This window comes from Lissotriton helveticus, chromosome 1_1, assembly GCF_964261635.1.
Source record: "Lissotriton helveticus chromosome 1_1, aLisHel1.1, whole genome shotgun sequence".
Taxonomy (NCBI): Eukaryota; Metazoa; Chordata; class Amphibia; order Caudata; family Salamandridae; genus Lissotriton; species Lissotriton helveticus.
In genome coordinates, this window is record NC_136057.1 from 1,829,144,265 (window position 1) to 1,829,166,489 (window position 22,225).

Genomic DNA, 22,225 nt, shown 5'->3' on the forward strand with positions numbered 1-22,225 from the left:
ACGGCCACAGTCTGCTTTGGGGCGCTCAGCCTCCGCGTGACCCAGACCTGTAGAGCTAGGAAAGTTAGCGCTAGACGCGCCCGAGGGCGCCTGAGTAGTCACAGGATTTGCTGCTGGGGGCACGTTTAAGTTGGAAGGAGACACAGGGGCTGGAACTAGCCCTCTCCCACCTCCATCCTGGCCCTGCTCTACAGTTGGGACTTGTGTAAGATGGTTCATTATCTCCCCAGTGGCCAGTTCGATAGTTAGGAGTCTGCTCTCGATAGAATTTAATCTGTCCACTAGGGGGTTAAGCAAAGATTTCAAGGTGGAGCACAACGCAGGGATCAATTTATCAGTCCCTGCCTGCGCCTTATCCCTAAATATGAATGCAGAGGGAGCTGGGATGGGACCAGATCCTGGGGGAATACATTAGTGTCAGCAGTGGTTAAGGGGTGGACTTCCCTACTTCCAGGTGGAGTCAATGTGACGTTTAGTTCGGAACCCTTGACAAGTTTCGCCTTTTTCCCACCCCTCACCTGGGAGCCGCGTTTCCTCTTGGGGACGGCCCCTTCCCTCACTCCCCTTAACTGACTACATGTGGATGTCAGCCCGCCCTCTGAAATCCCCGTGTTGGTAATAGCTACAGATGGTGGTACAATTATCACTTCAGGGGAGATTGGTAAAGGTGCCCAGGCGGCTCCTGGGCTATTTCCAAGATCATGTAAGAAGCCGAAATGGTTTTATCAATACTGTCCAATAGGGGTGTGGGAGAAGCCCCCCCCTTTCAGGCATTTTAGCACTAGCTATTAGACCTAGAGAAGATCTCCTGAGACTGTCAATACCTTGTGACAGGCGGCTCTCAACTACAGCAATCTCTTTGGAAAGGACCGAGTTCGCTCTAGCCAAAAATCTATCCAATGTACATGCAATCAAAGTACTTGAGGCAGTGGTCTTGCTCCTTGTTTCTCGACCCGCCATGATTTATGGACACACCAATCCTCGTTTGCGAATCGATGGTAAATACCTTGTTCAAATCGTGGAAGTCAGGGCCAAGAGAGATGGCCCGGTCCGGTCCTGGACGGTCTCTAGCGGGCTACAACGGGCCCGCCCTTGGCCTGGGCTTAGCCCGGCTAGTCCCGCGCTGCGTAAATGGGGTGTGTTTAAAAAAAACAAAAACACACAAGTGGGCGGAGATAGCACGGGAAGAGGCACCAGCTGTAGGTCTTTCAGGAATGCTGGTCCTCGCAGTCCCGGCCTCCCGCAGTAGAGGTCCCACTGGTAGGGCTCCCAGAATCGCCACAGGTCCAACAAGTTCAGTGGGCGAAGAGTTAGCAGTCACCAAAGGAAAGGAGCGATTACGGCGATTTGCAGAAACTGCTACGAGCGGCACTTTAGAACTGATTAGCCTTGGTAAAGTGCCCAGAGTCCTAAAACCAACACAAACAGGTCAGGAAAAAATAGATGGAAGAAGCAAAAAGTTTGGGGATAACCCTGCAAAACGGGCCATTTCCAACACACCCCTTATCAGCCAGGCTAGCTGAAATCCAGTGGCAAAGTGAGAAAGGGACCCAAGTTTGGGCATACCCTGCCAACGTAGGGCAAACAAAGCAAACACAACTAGATGATAAACAGAGTTCTGAAACTTTTCTGACAGTCACACCCAGTCACAATCTGGGTTGATTCCATCATCGTTCTTTAGCTCATTTCATCACACGAGTTCAGACCCAGCCTTATGCAAATCAGTCTTGACCCTGTTCATCATGGGTACTGTCCAGCTAGAACTGCCAATCCATGTGTTCCCTGGACAAGTAACAAGCATCTGGGACCGGTTTCGGGGTAACACCCCTCATCAGCCAGACATAGGTCCCTTACTCACTTTGCCACTGGCTTCAATCTAGCCTGGCTGATGAGCGATGTTACCATGAAACCGGTCCCAGGATACTTTTTTCAAGTGAGGGAACACCAGGCCAGCTATGATTGACTCGCTGTGTATACTGGTGTCACACATGTGTCTAAGATTGCCAGATATGCAGCACATTTAACGGGATAAACACTAATGTAAATAATATGTGAGGTCATAAGCAGTACATGGTGGGGGCACACGTTATATAGTTGGTTCACTAAACTATAAGTGGTATATTTCAGTGTTTTTTAACACTATCTTGCATCTCATTACAACAGCCAACTAGAACATCCCTTTACCCATTGATTTTTTCAAGGAATATATATTTGTGTGTGTTTGTAGTGTCGCTTTGATTTAAGGTGTGATAACTGTATTTATTGAACTCCTCACAATAAAATGAATGTATTACCTGAACACAAAGCACTAACCTTTGGTGTTAAACCAAAGAAAGTATGATGTAACCTACAATCTCGGAACTACACAATATGCAATGCTGGGCTCAAATCCCACTTCCCCACTTGAGCAATGGTCCATCGCTTTACTTCACTATGTATCATGTTCCTAACCATCAGGTTTGAGAGCACATTGAAATAATTCAATACAGGATCTGTACTCTACAAAAACCTCACTTACATTGCAAAATATTATTGTTCCACATCAACAGTAATATAACCTATATAAATAGGGAACTTGACAAACAGACACATTTTCAGTAACTGGTCGCAAAGCCATCAGGGCATGGGGTATTCTTGAATGTTTCAAGGTTGAAAAAAATACTGTCAATGAATATGACTCAATTCAGTAATATAATCACATGTACTTCAAACACTGAGAAATGTAGAAAAATATATATTTCATGTTAATATGGAAGCCTTTATGATATTTTTAGTGACTGATTTACATCTTTTGATGGCTTTGCTCATGCGTTGGCTCTTAGAGCCAAGCCAGACCCCTGACTCAGCTCTTCCCAAGGGTGTCCATGTCCTCCCCAGTAATGTAGTGTCTTAAGCCTGAGCACTTCACAATCTGGAGTGGGGAAATGATGTCCATTGCCCCTCTTCCAATCGAAAATTTGGCACCTATACACCCATATTTGCATCCCTTTCAACAACTTGCTCCCTCTCCTTAACTCTCTCCAACCCTATTTCCATTCTTTCCAATTTTCCCCATTGTTTCGAGTTACTCTCACTGTACTGCTCTTGCTTGAAAATTATTTTGTATGTCATTGGTGTAAGCCGGCTTCCTCATCTCCACACTTGTGCTTTCTTGCCCAGACTAATGACCCTTCCTCTTTCTTGACATTCGAGCCTACTCCATGCACCCCACCTTTAATTATCCATTAGTCTTTTCCTAACAAACGTTCACATTTCTCCTTCTTATTTGTTTCTCCGTATGGCTTCAACACTCATTGGTCCCTTTTTGCTGAATATGTATTATTTTGCAACACTTTTCGGAGGCCCAGGCAAAATCACACTTTACCATTTGGACGCCCGCACTCTTCCTCTCTTCGCTTAATTTTGTTTTCCGTTTCTCTCATTCCTTGCACATAAGCGACCCCTTCATCTGTCTGCTCTGTTTCTTCTTTATGCTCCTTTACCTCCTTCTAACAACCCAGGACGTTGCTATCGCGGTGCCGAAAGCGTCTAGATTTTTAGATAAACATGGCACCCATGGTCTTTATATATTCTGTGTCAGCAATTACATTGTTTAAGGTAGGTCCAGGAAGGCCAGACTTAACTCAGATTTTCAGATTATCAACAAAACAAATATCCATACAATGAATCTAAATGGAATTTATTTACATAATGAGGGCCTCATTTACTATATTTTGACGCACAGCACCGCAGCAAGCCTTCCTGCTGTACTGCTGTGCGTCACTATAAAAGGACAGGAATGCACTGTATCTACAAGATACAGTGCATTCCTGTCCTTTTCACCTGCATCGGCGCACAAACAGCAGCCATGCTCCAACGCAGACACCCTTGTGTCATGGTGCAAAGGTGCCTGAGTTGCAGGGATAATTGTTGTTGTGCAGAAGGGGACACCTTCCTGAACAAAAACAATCATTAAAGGTGTTTCTCCTCGTTGCGCCACTCCTATGCCTCCCCTAGGGAGGCTTAGGACTCTTACACATTCCCAAGTTTATGAAACTTTGTAAATCTGTGAATGTGTCAGGTTCCATGGATGTTTCATGGGAAATACCCCTTTCATGCAGAGTAATGCGTAAAAGGGGCCCATATTTACAAGGTCATGAAAAGTCACGCAGGGTGACTTTAAGGGCCTTGTAAATATGGGCCAGTGCATTGCACCATTGGAGCGTAAAAAAAAGTGACGCACCAGCGGCGCAAGGGGCCTCGTAAATGAGGCCCAAAGTGTTTATCCCATTGAATGTGCTGTGCATCTGACAATCTTGGACACATGTACGACACCAGTATGCACAGAGAGTCGATCACAGCTGGCCTGGTGTTCCCGCACCTAAACTAACTGGGTGAAAAAACAAAAGGCCTGATTTTACCTGGAGTGGAAATGCACAGGGTAAAATGGTGTGTAAGTTTGGATAGGGGCAGTGCACAGCCCTGCTCCACCCGACATCTCCTGCTCCATGGTGGTAAAACTTAAATGCCCCCTCCGGAGGTAACAACCTCTCCTTTCTCTGGATGTCCCAGCGCTCACTGACCATTTCTGAGCCTGGTCACAACAGTTGAGAAATGGGAGCAGGAAAGGACCCGTTATCCATTCTAGAAGAGGGATTTGCATGTGGTCTGTGGGTTGGCATTTTATATCCCATTGAGGACTTAATACCTTGTAAATAGCCAGATTTAGGTGCAAGGATACCGATTGGAAATGTTAATTCCGACAATCCACTATCCTAAAAACTACACCTGGTCGATTTATAAGTGTGCAATTACTGGGGCAGATTTGCTAAAATCTTGAGCAGTGCATTAAGCAGAAAACCTGTGCTGTGTTGCGCGAGAAAAGAGCAGGAGAGCGCCATATTTACAGTTAGATGGCACTCTCCTCCCCTCGCCCTAGCGCCAGCACCGAAATTAGCTGCTGTGCACCCCGTACACACCTTTCCACCATAGTGCAAGGGTGTCTGCGTGATCCGGCATAGGTTTTATACTAGAAGGATAGCCTTCCAATACAAAATACTATACTCAGACTAACTTTAACCCCTTCAGCGCTCATGACAAAGCCAGCTCGTCATGGGCGTTACCTGCGCTACGAGCATGACGAGCTGGCTTTGTCACGTAACGCGGGTTTTTCAAATTTTCAGCGCGCAGCGGGAAAACCGCTAGCGCGCATGCGGTTAAAATGTTTCCCACTTTGTATATGTGCTGTACAATGCGCACACATATGTCGAAAAAGGAAGGAGAAATTAAAGCATTTTTTCTTCAGAGCACCTACTTGAAATGGGTGCTATTTTCTGATGCCAAACCCTGTCTACTTTTTTAAGCAAATAGGGCTTAGTGTCAGAAAGCTTTAGTGGTTACATGGGAACACCCATGCACCACCCATGGTATGCCCACTTGGCGCTAAGTAACACAAAGCAGCAGTAACGCAAAGCAGCGCACAATGCATTGCGCTACGTTCAATCGATTGTCCAGTGCTAAACAAGTTTAGCTCTGGAAAGTAAATAGGTAAAAAAGATTTTGCTTCGGCACGGTGTAAAATATTAGTAAATAGCCCCCACTGTGTGAAGTTATGACTATACAGCCTACTGAGTCCAGCCACCCATTCTGATATTACTTAGGTGAGAAAAGAGTCCTGAGTAGTAGATAACAGAGACAGGTAAGTCACATGATCAGCCAAAATTTGTACAAGCAAAGGCACTAGAACACAGTCCTGCTTATCTCCAGTAGCCATCTTTACCTTAAATGCCAGTTCAGTCTGTGTGCTATACTTACCAGTACCCTGGATTGGATGTATAAAATATAATTAAAGACTAGATGACCTTTAGGAGTTCGTGGGGACTTTTTCCCATGATTATTTGTTTTTTTTCTGGGTTTCTTCACTGCAGTGTCCGGGTACTAGAAGTCCAATGAAATAAGGTAACATTTAATCCTAGGCCCTTATGAGTTTCACGGAGAACGTTTTGTGCTATTTATCGCCCCTGAAAAAAACTGGTACCCTGTGAATTGGAATTTATCATGTATGATAAATAGAATTAATCACACTTTTTCAACAACAATAGGAAATAAGATTTGGATTTTGGTGCAGAAAGCACTAAAATCCCCATGTCCCAGTATTTACTGGGACTTTTTTAGATGTTAAATTTCAGCAAGTTTGACCTCTGATATTACAGACTTTATTGCACCACGTAATTAGTAGATTGCAGTAAACGTTGCCTCAATTGTGAGTTCTATCCCTACCCAAATCAATGTGCATGGATTGTAGTAACCAGCTACTCATAATGGAGGACGAAGAGAGCTACTTACCTCTTCAGCCATGTCAATGAATGGTGCAGAACCTGTAAGGCAGAAGTGCTCCCAGAGAACGCGATGCCCTTCCTTGTTGGTACCCAGAAGTATTCATTTCAGATCAGGAGAACAGGAGGGCTTCCTGAACAGCCCTGGCACGGTATACTGGATACCTTTACAAATGGGACTGGGGGGGGGGGGAAGGGAGGGGAGGGGAGGGGAAGGGAAGGGAAGTGAAGGGAAAGAAAGGAAGGAAGGAAGGAAGGAAGGAAAGAAAGAAAGAAAGAAACATCAGAGGGGGCACTGACAATCGAAGGAAGGGTATGGTACAGTTCGGGATAATGTTCAAAAGGTACTTTCAGCTACATTTGATTTGATAGGCCGCTGAAAATAAGTCATTACAGTCCCATGAAAAGGAAGAATAGGGAAAATCCGTCACCCTCCATGCCCTGCGCCTTCACAACCATAACAATATAATGACTCTCTACCGTGGCTCCTTCCTCTCCCTCAAAAGCCATTGGCACATTGCCTTACAGTGGCCTTGTCCCTCTCAGCTCACTTGCCCTCGTTGTTCACTTCCCATTGCCTAATTTCTGGCGTTAAAGGTTTTTCCTGGCACCACGCAAAGTGATATATTGAAACTTGAGTGCTCCTTATCCATTAGCAATAGAGACATTTTGATGCAATTTGATATAATCTGGCAGCTGTTATGGCCATTTGGCGTTATGCTATAAACCAGCAGCTTGCAATGGTCCAATGCATCACCAGATTTGTTTCCTGCATGCCTGCCCGACTACACGCCCCTCTCCTCATTCACCCTTGCTCATCATTATGATTTCCTGACTCTCGATTATCCCTCTGGCTATTTTTCAAAGTTGAGTGACCAGACCACCCTCCTTGCCTCTAGCTCAGCCATCACTTTTTGCTGTTAGTCCCACATTTTTTTGTCATTCTAACCTCCCAGGACCTCTGTGACACACCAACTTGCTTGTCATTGGCGCAGGACATAAGCCACGACTTGACGTCACAATCGCTTCTTCTGGTCATCCTGATGTATGCCCCAGCAGAGTAGCAGACACGTCACAATGCCCCCCATGGCAACGGGCTCCATGACAACAGTCACAAGCACTCTATCTACTTGACGTGTGGCACAGAGCTCGGGAGTCCAGACCAACCTCAACCGTGCGCGAGGCAGCAGGAACCAGGGCGGTGACCTCACATTGCCTCATGGGAGTCATACCGGAAACACACCAATGTACATGGGAGGGAAGGGAACAAGGAAGGCAGCCCCATTGTCAGGATAAAATCAGCCGAAAGTCGACGGCCAAGATCCAACGAAAAGCCCCCAGCTCCCCCCTCCGCCCTGGACTGCACTAAATATGCCAGGGGCCTCGAAACTAACAGATAAAGGCATAACTCAGACAGAAGCCTAACCTAGCACAATATGGAACAACCCCAAGATAGGAAAACGCACTGAGAAATCACTAAATCATGGAGCAGAGAAGTGGACAGGCCCTCAGGCAGGTAGCAACCATATTGATAACGTCTGGTGGTCTGTGCAGGCTTTAATTGTAATGTAGGTCCAGAAGGCAGCATAGGGCATGGAAAGAATAGAAAAGTAAGAGTTCACTGGCCAAACTGAAGATTCATTTAGACGTGCTTCACCCAGAATAATAAAGGCAGTAGGAACACCCAAGCAGGCTCTCCAGGGGGGTTCTGACACACCTTACACATTTTGTTTTGTTTTTTAGGAATCCCTCCTAAAGTCAACTCTGAAGTGAATAGGGGCTGATGGAGAAAACGACCATAAAGTACAGAGAGACTAATCAAAATCATATTGAAAACTCGATTTAATGTGGCATACCCAGTATGAAATACCTTTCTCACGAAACAATATCTTTTTAAATTCACCCGCCTCAACAGAGTGACTCACAAAAGCAGCAACTACCTTCCGAGCAATGGAAATCACAGAGGCTGAAGGCTGAAGGTAATCGTGTAGGTAAGTTTATGAAACATTTCAATCACTCAGATCTTTCATGTATCAAAAGTTTACATAGTATTAACAGCAGGAAAATTTGGGCCAGAAAACGTAGAAAAGTAGAAAACAGTACAACCATGCTAGCATTATCAACGTTAACCATGGCAGTTCGAGGCAATTTCAATCACTACAGCAGTGAAAATAATGGCAAGTTCCACAGGCATGTATCAATTCACCCTTCATACTGCCCTACTCACAGCATGGCTCTCTGTCCCCTCCCTCTTCCTGCCTAGGTCATTGGGCTAGTGCTGAAATTATCAAATTGAAATGGAAGCCGACTAGTAGGGGAGAGCAGCGATGCGTCCTTCTTAAAGGAACAATGGCCATATTTATGTGAGGGCTGGTCACCCTAGCTGCTCCTGGGTGGTCGCCAAAGCCTCTTCGTGCAATTGCATGGACTGGAAAGCAGGGCCTTCCAGTAGGTTGCTGCTCCACTGCTTCCGTGTAGTCGTCAGAGAATACTGGTGCCTTTAATGCATTATATCTAATTTTACCACCTTAGCACAGACTAAAATTCTATTCTCTACCCACCAAGCAGGCACCAGGATAGCTTCAGACACAATACCTGAAAATGGCAAGTAGGGAGTACACAATGCAATATATTTGGACATAATATCGAGTTATTAATATCATGATACATTAATATTGTGATGCTGAAACATCGTGGGCATAAATATCGAGTTTTCAGTAAGTTATATCGTTTGCAATAATATCACTTTTTAAATTATTTGTATGGATTTTATTTCATAATTTATTTGTACATGTTATATATTGTTTGTATAATTGTTGGTGATAATCTAAAATTATAGTTTTACATTTTAAGTTATTTATAATCTTTAATTTAATTGTTAATAGTAATTTATACTGTCATAGCAGGCTGTGACGTTTGCAGGGGTACATGGTGGGAAGGTAAGTATAAATAATGAATTATGTGTTGATTGATATTAATTATTTAATTGATAATTAATTGTGTAAATTGTGTGATTATTATATTTTCTACGTGATATTTTCCGATTGGGTTGTTTTGTTTGTAGTGGTATAGGGTGGGAAGTTAAGTTATAATTGATTAATTAATTATGCATTATTAATTTGTTTTTTTAATAATTATACAAAGTGTGTAAATATTTTATTTTTTAAGTGATATATTATGGGCCAGTTGTTTTGTTTGTAGGAGTATAGGGTGAGAAGTTAATTAAGTAATCATTTATTAATAATTCATTGTTTTATTATTAATTAGTTAATTGATGATTAATTAGGTAAATGGTGTTAATATCATTTTGTTCTGTTATATTTTAAGTGTGGTTGTTGGGTTTGCAGGGGTATAGGGTTGAAAGTTAATTAAGTAATAATCAATGACCAGTTAATTATTAATTCTTAATTAAATATTTAAATCATCAATAATTATGTACATTGTTTAAAAATGATATTTTGTGTTGTGTTTGTAGGGAAATAAGATTGGAAGTTATTGAATTATAATTAATTACCAACTAATCATGTATTAATAATGAGTTTATATACTACCTAATATTTTATTAGTGTTTTTTGTTTATTTTAATTATATTTAATTGTATGTTGCTATGTTTGTGGGAGTATAATGTTGTATTTTACTTAAATGATCAAATAATATTTTTTTTTAATTATGATTACTTTTTGTAATAATTATTTAAATTATTTAATTGTTTTACATATATATATATATATATATATATATATATATATATATATATATATATATTCACTGAAAAAACCATAGGTTATAGACCATATATAGTTAGGAATTAGCATTTACAAAACCTTGAAAATTCACTGAAAAAACCATAGGTTATAGACCATATATCGTTAGGAATTAGCATTTAAAAAACCTTATTTTACTCACACAAAACCATTGAAATTCCATATATAGTTAGTTGCACTAACTATATATCGCGCACCCGCAATCCACTGCTGATGATGTCACATATTACATCATTCATGACATGGTCAGTGACATCACTGATGACATCACTGATGACATCTCAAATGACATCACTGATGACATCACTGATGACATCTCCTTTGACATCAATGACCACATCACTGATGATATCATTCATGTGACAATACAATGCATCTCCTCACATTTTAATATAACCTCTGTTTCACCCAGTGTTAAATACAGAATATAATTTTTGAAACCATTGACACACCAATACTAGTTACTACATACGCACTCACTGATTCCTACGTCTACACACACCTTTACTCATTCACCCATACAATCATTCATACATACAATCACTCATCTTTACAACACTATCATATGCACTCATACACCTATACAGACACTCACAGTCTGCCACTCATCCATGGAGTTACTAACACACCTAGTCAGTCCTGTAAAGAATCAATGACACTTCCATTTTCTTGTCTATACAGTTAAACATGAAGCACCTTACATTTTCAAACATATACTAACACATACTTACCTTGTTATACAATCATTGATACAAGTACACATTGATCTGCACAGAGTCACACACCTCCCAGCCAGCCACACACACACTCAGTCTCCCATACAAATACTTGGACAATCAATCAGTAACCCATATAGTTAATCATATAGCTACTGATCAACACATGCAGCAGTTTACAGAACAACAGACATAATGATGCACAAATTAAGACACTTTAGTCACTAACCCATGCACTCAGTGAGACAAATTTAATCACTCACTCATACATTCAGTCATGCACCTTCTAAATCCTTTGTCCAGACACTTATTCTTCCACTCATTCTTCAATATGTAAGACACATTTTAACTTTACAGAAACATACAGTCACTGGATGTTGTCATCAGTGATGTCATTTGAGATGTCATCAGTGATGTCATCAGTGATGTCACTGACCATGTCATGAATGATGTAATATGTGACATCATCAGCAGTGGATTGCGGGTGCGCGATATATAGTTAGTGCAACTAACTATATATGGAATTTCAATGGTTTTGTGTGAGTAAAATAAGGTTTTTTAAATGCTAATTCCTAACGATATATGGTCTATAACCTATGTTTTTTTCAGTGAATTTTCAAGGTTTTGTAAATGCTAATTCCTAACTATATATGGTCTATAACCTATGGTTTTTTCAGTGAATTTTCAAGGTTTTGTAAATGCTAATTCCTAACTATATATGGTCTATAACCTATGGTTTTTTCAGTGAATTTCAATGGTTTTTTAATAGCAAATATCATAAGCTGTCGAATGTCAAGTACGTGGTAAGTAAAAACATTTTCGTGTTTATGCACACTGATCTGCTTTGAATGCTGCCCCCACCCCGCATTTCTATTAGGAGTACTCTCTCTTTGCAGATAGTGAAGGGTAGTTAACGCAGGCCTTTGCCCCCGTTGTAATCCGTCGTGCCTGCTTCTCTCTCCATTTGATTGATTGTTCTCTTTGGTTCATTCTCTATTTACAAACAAGCACAGAGTCGCAATACTCTGTTTAGTCTTTGCAGATAGCGAAAAATCGTGTAAAAAAACAAAAGGAATCGAGCAAAATCAGTAGGCCACTAATGGGATCTCTTTTTGACCTCGCTAAAATAGAAACATTAGGAACAACCTGTTGAAAATAGCAATGTGTATGTACATAAGCGGCGTTCATTTGTGTTCACAGTACCCCTTGTTGATTGTTTGAATCGAGCATTGAATTGTTCGAAGTTGGTTCTCTTAAGGATCTTCTCTGCCAGCAAACGAGGAAGAATAGGAATATTCTCTCTCCCTTTGCAGATAGTGAAGGGTAGGTAACGCAAGCCTTTAACACGTCGTACCTATTTCATTCCTCATTGATTGATTGATTGTCCGAACATTGACTGTTTGGGAATTAGTTCTTTTTGGAGGTATTCCCTGTTTGCAAATAAACGTAGGAAAATCTTTGCAAGTAGTGAAAGGGTACGTAATGCGGACCTTTCTCCCCCGTTGTAATCTGTCATGCCTATCTAGAGAAGTGTGGCTCACTGGTTAGAGCGGCAGACCCTGAAGCAGAGGTCGGCCCGGGACCAGGGTTCAATTCCCGTCACGGCAGGGTCTTGGGTCAATGTCCGCAGACTCGATAATTCTCGCCTAGGTGCCTAAACTAACCGTGGGTCCCACTCTGCAACTCTGGGCAATAGCTTGCTTAATCTCCACAACGGCCCCATCAGCGCCGGGGATGCCTGGCTTCACCTTGGGGGTGCCCAGGAGGGACCATCTCACAAGGAAAGCCAGGACGGGTTCCCCAGCGGTATACAGCGCCAGGACACTCCGAGATGGAGTAACAGTGCGCTTTACAAGTATACATTTACATTACATTTACATTTACTCCCCACTGATTGATGCACCTGTTTCACCCGGACCATTTACTAGAGATAGGTCATCTGGCCCAACCAGAGAGCACCCCTAGTGAAAAGGACATATGCAATAATAACGAAGTGATCACTGTATCCTGTTAACAGAAACTTTAGCATGAAACAACCTGGAAAGAAAAGAATAGGAAAACGAAAATCAGTAGGCCACTGATGAACTTTTTATTAAATAACAAACAAAGAAACGATAACAATACGTAATGATAAAACCTATTATTGTCCTAGAAACAAGAAACGTTAGAAGTAAGCCCGTAATAAGAAACCTGAAAACATCGCCCCTCACTGCCCCAAAACGTTGTCCCACCGCCTGCCATGGCCAAATAACGGCAAACTGGGAAAGATAGAAGTCAGCAGACATCTGCCCCATTCTAGAAACTTCCAAAGGGCAACAGGTTTTCGGCTACGCCCAGCCGGAAGCAACACATATAAGGTTGGTCCTGCTGCCACGCCTCGGCCAGGAGATCATCACGTAGGGTGTAGCCGGAGGAGAGGCCAAGGCCAGCGGGACCCGGCCAGGGGGATTGACAACACTGGAGAGTTTCAGGGGGGGGAATGTCCGTGTCCTCGACCCTCCCCTCTCTCTCCCAGTCCGGCCGCGGTGGCCCTTGAGAGTTGCAGGCTGTCCCTCCACAATCTCTCCTGGTCCGGCCACCAACGGCCGGGTGCTGGGGCCGACGGGATCCGGCTGCAGCCGATGAGCCAAGGAACCCGTTCATGGGGCCAGAGCAAAGGGCGTCCGGCCGCCATCCACCGGAGGTCCGGCCCAAAGACGGACGGGACATTTCTTCTTTCTTGAATAATTGCTGCAACAACCCTGGGGGGGGGGATGTCTTGCACATGCCTCCGACCCCCCCCCTCTCGTCCTCATCGCCTGGTCCGGCCATAACAAATCTCAAGCGAGACACCGTGGGGTGCACTGGGAGGGAGAGACGGTGCGAACAGGCCTCTCCCGCCTCCCCAGGTGGAGGCTTCCCAGCTGCACCCTCAGCGCTCCAGGCGCCCGGAAAAGGGTTCTTCCACTGTGGCGATGCTGCAACGTCTCGCCCGGCAGGGTGGAGCCCGTCCGCTCATTTGACCCCGCGATCGCCAGTAGCTACCGAACTCTCAAAATGGCGGTCGACCTGGCAAGAGCGGGCCCAGCATAAAGAAATGGCCCGGTCACTGGTTGACTCCACCACCGTAGTCCTCCACGACCTTGAAGATTCTAGAGGAGCCGGGGGAGTCCCCGACCCCCGCAGACACCCCCGATGGGGAATGACTGCCATGATCGCCCGTGGAGTGACGAAACTGTAGCCGCGGGACGTCGACGCTCCCATGCTGGCGCCAGCCTCAGTTTGAATGACTAGAATCCTGCAGACCTCAGTTCCGGTGAAAGCACAGTGTGACCCGGTAGGAAAAATTGTTGCACCCCCTCCCCTTTTTGACTGATGGTTCAAACCACCGATCCTTTCCTTTGCCCTTTTAACGGAACTTTGGACTGCCTCCCCCCCCCCGCGGCGCCCCACGCCGTTATTTGCTGGGCGGCAACTTACTAGACATCACCTTCGTGACATCCAGATTTCAGCGCGTTCTTCTGCCTTGGAACTATTCGCACAACAGACCGCTACTGACAACCCACCCCCCGGGACGCCCCACGCCGGATACCCAAATCAGTGCGGCACCCAGGCAACATCTTCTGAATTTTCATAATTTGAAAGAACTAGTAACATGTCCTCATCAGGAATTTCCTCTTCAATCATCTCATCAGGAATTTCCTCATGAAAAGTCTGCAATGATGATTCTTGTAACTCTATGGTCTCCAAACATTCGATAAATTCGCCATCAAGACATTGATCAAAAAAATCATTCAAGTCATCTCCTCCTTGTGAGAATATTTCATTATTGGTGCTGTCAATTTCAATAAATGTAGTGGATAATTCAAAAGAAATTGCCACGGTCTCTTCGTTGTTTAAATGTTTTTACTGTTTTTGTTTTGTTGTATATATTTATAAGTTATTAAAGTTTTATATTCCTACTACTTTGTTGGAGTGCTATATATTTTTAATGTGACACATAATTGTAAAAACTTTGATGTACAAAGAGTCATCCCTGGAATCTTCCGCTTCAGGCTCGGTCCCCTCCCCAATCACAATACAGGATGGTTTTCAGATAGTATGAACACGTGTGGTGTGACGGATCTCATCGGGTGTGGGCCTTGATCTACTATAACTCCTTTGAAGAGGGGTGATTCTTTACAGCTGGGGCCATAAACTACATCTGCAGGGCTAGCTGATAGCCTAGGACCGGCCTGGACAATCGGACACAGAGGAAGAGGAGTGTCAGAGGGTGCGGTAGTGAATAGGGCGAAAGGGAGGTGTCGGGCGGGCACAGAGTGTGATTCTCAGGGAAGAGCAGCGCAGATGGGGGGAGGTTTATTGCCCATGCATAAGACAGAGAGCGGGGGTGAGCAGTGCCTGGGGAAGATGCTTGCGAGGGTGGGGAGCCATGCTACGAATCGACAGCGTGCAGAGAGTGGGTCTGGTCAAGGCATCTATAATGGCTGCCGTGCACAACAAAAGTGTGGCATTTCAAAAAAGGCAAGATGGCGCAGACAATGTTTTTCAACACTTCCTCATTTCCTTCGAATCGAACGTTAACAGACGTTGGTGCATATTGCCAAAGTTAAGCGATATTTATCGCTAACGATGCTTAGCAACGAATTTTTTACAGCTAAGCATCGTCAGAAATTATCGAAGATAAACCTTGCTATTATCAAGGTTTATCGCAAATGCGATAAAAAACGGCCGCAATGCATGAATATCGCTAAAAAGTCAGCGATATTCATGCATTACCGAGCTAATGCTCTTAGCCATGTTATCCACCTCCCATTGGATAACATGGCTAAGAACTGCTCAGGGCAGGTGTTAGTTTTTGGAGATATTCGCGCTTAGCGCGAATATCTCCAAAAGTTGGTAATAGGAGATAGATATCTTGCATGTTGTAATGCAAGTTATTGTGGTATATGGAACTCATACCATAATCTCTCAGGAAAGCAGAAACTGATCCTTTTGGGACCGCCTGAGAAGGCATAGGGGGTGAGGGGTACTCTACTTTGCCCCCTTTTCACGTTCCGAACTATTTTATTTTACTCTCTTCTGTAATTACACAAAATGGCAGCGATAAGATGCATCAGAGACAGACAGTGAGAGAAAGGAGGCCGGAGATGAAGAAGAGATGTCAAATACACATTGGAGATAATATAGTGGGAGAAGGGAAGTAAATATGAGTAAACTTACCATGTAACATAAAAATGTTCCACTCTATACTATAAGTCTCATTTTATACTACAATCACTTCGCTACAACCTCATAAATTAAAAATAAAAATGAATAATGTCTCAAACAATTTTTGTATTTCTAAATATAAATTTATTCTTCTGAATTTTCAAAATTTGAAAGAACTAGTAACATGTCCTCATCAGGAATTTCCTCTTCAATCATCTCATCTGGAATCTCCTCATGAAAAGTCTGCAATGATGATTCTTGTAACTCTATGGTCTCCAAAGATTCGATAAATTCGCCATCAAGAGATTGATCAAAAAAATCATTCAAGTCATCTCCTCCTTGTGAGAATATTTCATTATTGGTGCTGTCAATTTCAATAAATGTAGTGGATAATTCAAAAGAAATTGCCACGGTCTCTTCATTGTGAGCCATTTTATTTTGAAATTGCTTGCTGTAAATTGCAGAAAAAAATAATCACTTTCATTTATCGTTTTTAGTAATACATAATATAAAACTAACTTTATCAAGTATTTAGTATAACAGAAGGACTGTAAATAAATAACAGAAAACATTTTTCAAATTATCTTAAAGTGTACAACATAGTTCCCCTTACAAATTAACAACTCACCTTTTTAAAAGTAGGAGAAGTGTTAGTACTGTGTAAACCAAACACCAGAAATTGAGCACCAAAAATTCCTCACAAATGTACCTCAGACAGTAGTATCACAAAATGGCTGTGGTTTCCTCTCATTTTAGATATATACATAACCAATTAACTTTCATCACACACAAATACAAAACCAAAGTAACATTTTAATTGGTTCTAAATTTCAACACTTTCAAATGTGTTTTCCCCATGCAATTTTCCATAGGACATTTAGATACGTCTACAGCCTGAATGGCTGAACGGAATTACACCAAACTTGGCAAAATGGTACATCAAACCTAGGAGGTCAGGGAGGATCTACTATGCCCCCTTATGGTCATTTGCCCCTTCGCTTTGGCCTCCTCTTGTCTCTCGATCCTACCGAGAGACAAGATGGCGGCCGCTACGGACTGTTTGGAATGTTTACAGACGCCGGAGAACCAATCACCTTCGCAAAGCTCCATAACGCGAAAAGTATGCGAAGCGGAGCGCTGTTACAGATATATATCTTTTTTTGAACGTTAATTTCTCAAAATCCACTGGAGCACATATATTGAAACCTAGCAAAGGCACATCGGGCTACCAGTCCCTAATATTTTGCCAAGTTTCGTGCAAATCCATTCAGCCGTTCGATTATTATTATTATTATTTTTTTTTGCCCCGCGGGGCCCTTTTAAAACCTCCACATCAAACCTAGGGGGTCAGCGAGGATCTACTATGCCCCCTTATGGTCATTTGCCCCTTCGCTTTGGCCTCCTCTTGTCTCTCGATCCTACCAAGAGACAAGATGGCGGCCGCTACGGACTGTTTGGAATGTTTACAGACGCCGGAGAACCAATCAGCTTCGCTTCACAAAGCTCCGTACCGCGAAAAGTACGCGAACTGGAACCCTGCCCGGTCCGCTGTTACAGATATATATCTTTTTTTGAACGTTAATTTCTCAAAATCCACTGGAGCACATATATTGAGACCTAGCAAAGGCACATCGGGCTACCAGTCCCTACAATTTTGCCAAGTTTCGTGCAAATCCATTCAGCCGTTCGGGCTAAAAGTGAGGCCAACCGCCCTATGGAAAACTCAATGTTAAAAACACGTTTTGGGACCCCCCTTTTTTCTCGGCCCCCCCTTGACGAACCCCCCCCCAAATTTTCAGGGGCTGCTCAGAAACAAAATGTTCCATTTTCCTGAAAATTTCAGCCAATTCCGTCCACAAACGCCAAAGTTATTAGACATAGAATTTTCAAAAATCCCATAGAGAAAAAATCCTAACTATATATATATATATATATATATATATATATATATATATATATATATATATATGTATACATATATATATATATATATATATATATATATATATATATATATATATATATATATATATATATATATTCCACAAACAAAAGGTATCCATTTGAGAACGCCGCACACAGGAAAGCTTTTTCTCCGTCTTCATTCAAGGGTTTACAGGTACGAGTCCAATGCGCCTCACATTCAAGTAGAGCCTGACGCGTTTCGAATGAATGTCATTCTTGTTCACAGGCATATCACACCGCACCCAGCAGCGGCGTTGTTTTAAAGGTCTGCACAGGTACATAAGTCCCGCCCCTGTGGGCGTCAGCAACACAGAGTGCTTCTGGTATTTGCAGTTTGTCAAAACAACGATCTTTATCAAGTGAACGCCATTGGTGTTTGGCAGATAGAAGTATTACCCCAGTGGGTTTGAGGTGGGGTGCAGAAGATAACTCCCTGTTTTTTTCAAGACCTTGATTGCGGTCTCTCCTGTTCCCGATGCGTGACCTGGGTAGGTCTCAACAGGATCCGCAGCTGCAGAGGGGCGTTCTCGCTACCGGGCCGGCCGCCATTAATTCCACAAACAAAAGGTACCCATTTGAGAACGCCGCACACAGGAAAGCTTTTTCTCCGTCTTTATTCAAGGGTTTACAGGTAAGAGTCCAATGCGCCTCACATTCAAGTAGAGCCTGACGCGTTTCGAATGAAATATATATATATATATATATATTCAAAACTCAACCTCGACACAGGATATGCATAGGAGACGACGCCAATGTGGTGAAAGATATATTTCCTTTATTGCCGCTTTCAACGTGTTTCGCCTGACCCAGCAGGCTTGATCACGAATATATATATATATGTATGTATGTATATTAATAGTTGGTGTCCAACACTTTCCCTACTGTTGCATAGACTGGAGTGGGAATAGTAAATGTTACCCCTCCGGTGTCAAACGCTTTCCCTACTGTTGCACAGACTGGAGTGGGAATAGTAAATTATACCCCTCCTGGGTCCAACGCTTTCCCTACTGTTGCGTACACTGGAGTGAGAATTGTACTTTTTAGCCCTCTGGCGTCCAATGCTTTCCTTACTGTTGCACAGACTGGAGTGGGAATAGTAAATTATACCCCTCCTGGGTCCAACGCTTTCCCTACTGTTGCGTACACTGGAGTGAGAATTGTACTTTTTAGCCCTCTGGCGTCCAATGCTTTCCTTACTGTTGCACAGACTGGAGTGGGAATAGTAAATGTTACCCCACAGGTGTCCAACGTTTTTCCTACTGTTGTACTGTTGCACAGACTCCACAGAATCTTCAGATGGATCCCAGTCAACAGCAGAAATACCATCGCACAGGCCCTCATCACCAGCTGCCTCGACCATGGAAATGCAATCTACGCCGGCATCTCCATCGAGCTTTTCAGAAGACTCCAGACCATACAGAATTCTGCAGCCAGACTCATCCTGGACTTACCCAAACTGACCCATATCACCCCACACTTCAGAAGCCTCCACTGGCTCCCCATCCTGAAAAGATGTCAAGCCAAGATCCTAAGGCATCCTTAAAAAGCTCTACATAATTTAGGACCATCCTCCATAAACCATCAACTGAGCTTCCTTCTACCCATAAGACACCTGCGCTCCTCCTTCCTTGCCTAAATGTTTGACATACAGACAATTAAAGAGGACGAGCAGGAGTGAGTGTTAAATTTAGTTTCTCCCAGGATGTTCTCTGAGCAGAGGTCACTTCTGGGTGGTGAGCTGACAGGGAGAGCCTGGTGCCCATCACACATTGCATGATAATTTTGGAATGCTTAGGGCTGTTGTGGGGTTTAAGTGAAGAAGCAAGAAGTCCACTCCCCAGACCAGCTATTACTCATAATTGAGCGGGGGATTTGTAGATGCAAGGGGAAGTGGGAACATTAGTGTGTAGGAGGCAAGTCCTCAGCAGGGGCATAACACAGGCCCCCGCAGCCCACGCGGTGTGGGGGGGGCCCGAAGCTCCAGGGGGCCCCCTCGACACTGCACTCTGTCCGGAGAGATCCTTATTGAGCTCAGAGGGGGCCCCTCTACATACCTTGCAGGGAGGCCCCCTCAATTTTCGTTACGCCAGTGGTCCTCAGTGCACTTGGCTTGCTAGTGTTGTGTCTTGTTCAAGCCGTGGTCGATTGGGATGCACTAGGCAGAGGGGTTTAGGAAGTCATGTCTCCAATCGTACACAAGGTGGTGTTGTGGTGCAAGTGCATCTCTCAGAAGATACGTAGAATTATGTTAGCTCACTTGTGTAAACTCTTATCTCGGATATTCTCTAAAAATAGTCTTTTGCAGTTTGATTTCCACCGGCAATGACTCAGTCCTTAGATAAGTGGTGATGGTGCCATGGTACGCAGGGGCGGTTTCTCTTCTTGGGCAGTAGAGCGTCGCCCCACTTGCTGCGAGCACAGTGGTAAACAGAGAATTATTATTCTGTGTGCCGCCAGCCGTAGCGAGTGGATGGTGGAGGCAGGGCAGATTCCTGCAGATTGCAGGGCGACGTTTAAGCAGTTCAAGTACGCTTGTCAGATTGTCCGGCTACCTACAGCCAGCTAATCTGACATGTGCTCTTTAAAGCCAGCAATCCCATCGCGTAATACAGTTGAGGGATTGCAGGCACAGGCTCCCACCTCAAATTGTGCGCTGGGTTAGCCAGCTCCATGATTGGTTGGATTTGTGTGGCACAAGGGAGGAAGTCCCTCTCTTTTCTCCTCGTCACCCCCAGGATCAGCAGGAAGAGGAGCATCTGTTTTGAGTTTCCGGAGGCGGCAGTATTTATGGTGAGTGCCGCACCATTCATTAATGTTGCCAGCCGCCACTGGTGGTACACCATTAAGATGAAAAACATGCAAGAATTTTAGGAAAAATATATTGTTTCATTGTATTATATCGCTACATTAAAACATGGTTGAAATGAGGCATAGTGGTGATGCCCCTCCTAAAAACACCCCTCCCCCAAATTGGGTAGCCTTTTCTGGTCAGATCGATGCCTTTGACGATGAATTGCTCAGCTACTGCAACATGGACAGGGCCAGCCAGCATACGGCCGATTACAAGTTCAGTGCTAAATTTTTATTGCCATACACCACTGCTTAAATAATAAAAATAAATACATTTCATGCTACAAAAACTTAATTAGGAGGTTGCTGCCTGCACCAACTTTAACGTTTGTGGCACCTGGTATGACAGTCTTTAGCGGCGGACCCAATTACCGCCTTCTTCACAGATTTCCGGAACTCGCCAATGGTGACCCTCATCTCTCCTTAGCCCCTTTCCCATATTTATTTATTTTATAGTGCTACTTATCCCAATGTTGGATGACAGAATCAATGAACCTGTAAATCAATGCATAGGAAATGTTACTTAAGACAATGAGGTGTAAGAGTCACATGTCAATCCATACTGGTGTGCATTTATGTTAAGAGTGCTTGCTCTGGAGAAACTAATGGGCAGATTAACTACGTTTTTATCATGCACAGTAAACAAAGTTTCTGCGCTATCCTGCGTGAAAAGGAGATAGCAAAACAGTACCACATCTACTTAGGTTTGGAGCTGTTGCTCTCTTCACTTATGTTGATATGCCCAATAGTGTTGTGCACCAATACACATACCCTTGCACCTTTGTGCAAGGGTGTTCACATGAGATTAGATAGGTTTTCTACTGGATGGGTACCCTTGCAGCACAATATTCTATTCTTTGACAATGTTTAAAGCTTTGCCATTTTCCTATGAGTGCTGTACAGTGCAGCACAGATGCAAAGTGAAAAGATTTGAAGAAAATAAATATTTTCTCTAACTTTACACCTGCCTCAAGGAAGCATTTTTTTGGATGCCAACCCCTTTCTACCAACGTTAGTAGATAGGGATTAGCGTCAAAACCCATGGGTAAGTGCAAGTCAATGGTATGCCTCCTTGACGTAAAGTAGCACATAGTGCTACTTTGTATTACTTTATGGGTACTGTCCATTGCATTTCAGCATTTGCGCTGTACATTACGGCTCTAAACCGCACTTTGCACCAGGTTTCATCACTTTTGAGATGCAAACCAGGCCCAAATTGTTAAACAGCCCTATAAACGTAGCAGAATGATTGTCGTGCCATACTAATAAAACTGTATTACTACCCAAAGGCACCCTTTTTAGCAACCTTCGACTAACGAAATATTGAGGGGGAAAACAATGGGGTTCTAACCCTATGCCTTTCAATTAGCATGCAGCTCTTTGTTATCAGTCCATAGCTCAATGTGCTATATTAAAAGGATTGTTA

At 43.4% G+C, this 22,225-nt stretch overlaps 1 long non-coding RNA gene across 1 annotated transcript in view; it reads left to right on the plus strand.

Moving 5' to 3' along the window:
• Positions 1 to 8,122: 8,122 nt before the first annotated feature.
• The window catches only part of LOC144774927 (uncharacterized), a 70,620-nt gene continuing 56,517 nt past the window's right edge, over positions 8,123 to 22,225 (plus strand). The window contains exon 1 of the long non-coding RNA XR_013600538.1: positions 8,123 to 8,305. This is a non-coding gene — a long non-coding RNA (uncharacterized LOC144774927). The remainder of the gene's footprint in view (positions 8,306 to 22,225) is intronic.